This window comes from Pan troglodytes, chromosome 23 (assembly GCF_028858775.2).
Source record: "Pan troglodytes isolate AG18354 chromosome 23, NHGRI_mPanTro3-v2.0_pri, whole genome shotgun sequence".
Lineage (NCBI taxonomy): Eukaryota > Metazoa > Chordata > Mammalia > Primates > Hominidae > Pan > Pan troglodytes.
Genome location: NC_086016.1, coordinates 33,272,536 through 33,276,315, shown reverse-complemented (window position 1 = coordinate 33,276,315; position 3,780 = coordinate 33,272,536). Strand labels below are relative to the sequence as shown.

Sequence of the window (3,780 nt, the reverse complement as noted above, 5' to 3'; positions counted from 1 at the left end):
TCAAGTGATCTCCCACCTCAGTCTCCTGAATAACTGTGACTACAGGCACGCACCACACCCAGCTAATATTTTTTATTTTTCTGTAGAGACAGGGTCCTGCTGTTGCCCAGGCTGGTCTCAAACTCCTGGCCTCAAGGGATCCTCCCAGTTTGGTCTCCCAAAGTGTTGGGATTATAGGCATGAGCCACCTCACCCAATGCTTTCAATATACTTTTAAAAATTATACATATATTTTTGAGACAGCACCTCACTCTGTCACTCAGATTGGAGTACAGTGATGCCATCTTGACTCACCTCAACCTCTGCCTCCCTAGCTCAAGCGATTCTCCTGTCTCAGCCTCCTGAGTATCTGGGATTACAGGTGCATGCCACTACCACCCAGCTAATTTTTGTATTTTTAGTAGAGATGGGATTTCACCATGTTGGCCAGGCTGCTCTCGAACTCCTGACTTCAGGTGATTTGCCCTCCTCAGCCTCCCAAAGTGTTGGGATTACAGGCGTGAGCCACCACATTTCCCCCTCACCTTGCATTGTTTCTGGGAGAACCTGCACCATACCTTTATCTATAGCCTTCCCCCAGGTCTTAAGAAGCACGAAGTTTTAACTGTGGACACGGGATTTGGTGAAGCAGCAATCACGACTGTGGGCACGAGTAGCAAGGCTGCAGCAGCACATTGACTATAGAATGAAATGCATCCTACAGGAAGGCACAATCTTCTTTGGCACTTTTAAGGCGTTTGACAAGCATGTGAATTTGATCCTCTGCAATTGTGATGAGTTCAGAAAGATCAAGCCAAAGAACGTGAAGCAACCAGAGCTCGAAGGAAAGCACTTTTGGGGTCTGGTGTTGCTGCATGGGGAGAACTTGGTATCCATGACCGTGGAGGGGCTACCCCCAAAATATACTGGCATTGCTCAGGTACCACTTGCTGGAGCTACAGGAGGCCCTGGAGTTGTTAGGGCAGCTGGTAGAGGAGTATCAGCTGGTGTACCAATTCCCCAGGCTCCTGGTGGATTAGCAGGCCCTGTCCCAGGAGTTGGGGGACCATCCCAGCAGGTAATGACTCCACAGAGAAGAGCATTACTGGAGCCCCAACACAGTACCCACCAGGACCGGGGGCTCCACCCCCACCTGTTGGCAGAGCAGCTCCACCTCTAGGCATTATGTTTCCTCCACCTGGTATGAAACCACCCATGGGCCCACCAACTGGGCTTCCCCTTGCTAGAGGGACGCCAGTAGGCATGCCCCCTCCAGGAATGAGACCCTCTCCACCAGGAATGCATCCACCAAGACCCTGGGATATTGCTGATCCATCTCAGTCACTTTTCCCCCTGCAATGCATCTTGTGAAATTGTATAGTGTTTGTGAGCTTTTTGTCCCTTCTTTCTGCATTAATCATAGCTAATAATAAATGCCTAAAGCAATTAAACTGTGGGAAAAAAGATATTGAAGCCATCAGCTTTCATTAAGATAAACTCACTGATTATATTCCTCTTTGCTCTTTTTGTTGGGTTCATAAGGTGGAAAAAATGGAGAGAGTTCAACTTTTCCTTAGTCGGAAATGAGGTCATTCTCATGGTATTTTCTGGAAAGCAATAACCACGTTCCTGAAACTTTAACATTAGGGAACCAGCACTGTTTATTTCTTCATGTTCTTGTTATTAAAAACGTTCCCAAGAAGTAACAGAATTGGAACTACCAAACTTGGAAGCACTTCAGCTTCAAAAATATATCAAGTAATATCTTCTCTGCTTTAGCACACTAAGGCACTTATAATCCCTGGAAGCCCTGTTGGTGATGTTGGCATTTATCCTGCCGGAACCCAGCATAGACTTAATATTATTTGATGCCTACAACATTGTGCTGAATAAAAAATATTCATTCCGGTGGGAAATAATTTTAAAAATAAAAATTTTCTGATTTCTTCCTCTGCTTGCTCCCAAGTCCCCCTGCCCCCTCCCCTTCTTTGCCCTTACTCCTCTAATAATAATAATAGCAGTAGCTAACATTTATTGAATGTTTATAAAGTGCTGCATACTGTGCTAAGGGCTTTATGCAATTTAACCCTCACCCCAGGATTGTGAAGGAAGTCTTACTACAGATGAGAAGCTAGAGGACCAGAGAAGTTAAGCAACATGCCCAAGACTACACAGCTGGTAAGAATCAGGCCCAAAATTGGAATCCGCCCTCAAAACCTGCTCCTGTTGAAATGTTGCTTCACCACCCTGGCACAGAGAGTAGGGTCTGTGAAGGGATGGAAGGAGTGATAGACTGGCAAGGAAGGAAGGGCTTGGGGTAGTGGGTGGGGTGGGTGGGAGTGGAAGACCATGCAGAGGCATTTAGACCCTCTCCAGAGGGCAGAGGGAAGGGATGGAGATTAGGAACACAACACAAATAGGAGGCCCCTGTAGAACCTCAGGGGGAGCCATGAGTTTGGGGGACCAGGAAGGTTGAAGAGTGGGTAAATTAGGCCAGGCGCGGTAGCTCATCATGCCTGTAATCCCAGCACTTTGGGAGGCTGAGGCGGGCGGATGACCTGAGATCAGGAGTTCGAGACCAGCTCAGCTAACATGGTGAAACCCTGTCTCTACTACAAATACAAAAATTAGCTGGGCATGGTGGTGGGTGCCTGCAATCCCAGCTACTTGGGAGGTTGAGGTAGGAGAATCATTTGAACTGGGGAGGCGGAGGTTGCAGTGAGCCGAGATCACACCATTGCACTCCAGCCTGGGCGACAAGAGTGAAATTCTGTCTCAACAAAACAAAACAAAAACAAAAAACAAAAAACAACAACCAAAGAGTGGGTAAATTATAAGGTGGGAGAAGGGCATGATTAAGGACCTGGGCCACAGGTGTTTACTTGCCAAGTGAGGAGAGGCAAGAAGTCTGGGGGACCTTCTGGCCCACTTGATTTTTTTTTTTTTTAACAGAGTCTCCCTCTGTCACCCAGGCTGGAGTGCGGTGGCACAATCTTGGCTCATTGCAACCTCTGCCTCCTGGGTTCAAGCGATTTTTCATGCCTCGGCCTCCCGAGTAGCTGGAAGTAGGCAGGCACTCACCACTACACCCGGCTAATTTTTTGTCTTTTTAGTAGAGACGGGTTTTCACCATGTTGCCCAGGTGGTCTCAAACTCCTGAGCTCAGGCAATCCGCCTGCCTTGGCCTCCCAAAGTGCTAGAATTATAGGCATCAGCCAGGCCTATTTGATCTTCTAGGACTCACAGGTCCCTGCTCTTCTCTGGGACTCAATTTTATGATCTGTTCAATGCAAGGAGAGAGAGAGGATTCCAGCATCCCAGGGAGCACCAGCTCTTAAGGAGGTAGCATCACTTTTTCCTCCAGTCTCCTCACCTGACATGGGGGAGAAGGCTCCCTGGACCTAGCCATTTCCCTACCCCTACCCCACATTAGTCTCTCCTCATGGGTACAGGAGGCTGAGAGAGGAAGACTGTGTCTGCAGACAGAAGTGAGAATAAGCCAGAGAAAGCACTCCCTGATTCTCCTAAATCCCAGTTCTTCCACAGAGGAGTGGGCAGGTTAGGAGCATGGCCTCATTAGTCCCCTGATCTGGGGCAAATAGGCAAATCTTTGCTGTGTGCCCTCAGACAGGCCACCCACCCCTGGGCCTCAGGCTCCTCTCATTCTCTGTGTATGGGTGCTAGGGTCACGTTGAAGCCCGCTTCTCCCCTGCCATCAAGTTCCCTGCCCCAGGACAGCTCAGGGTCCGTTTATTCAGTCTTCTACTGGGGCCTGGCCCAGGGCTCTGCCCTTACGGTGGC

The 3,780-nt window shown here is 48.7% G+C and overlaps 1 pseudogene; it reads left to right on the top strand.

Moving 5' to 3' along the window:
• Window positions 1–617: 617 nt before the first annotated feature.
• LOC107970338 (small nuclear ribonucleoprotein-associated protein N-like) lies at window positions 618–1,350 on the top strand (annotated as a pseudogene).
• The last annotated feature ends 2,430 nt before the right edge of the window (window positions 1,351–3,780 follow it).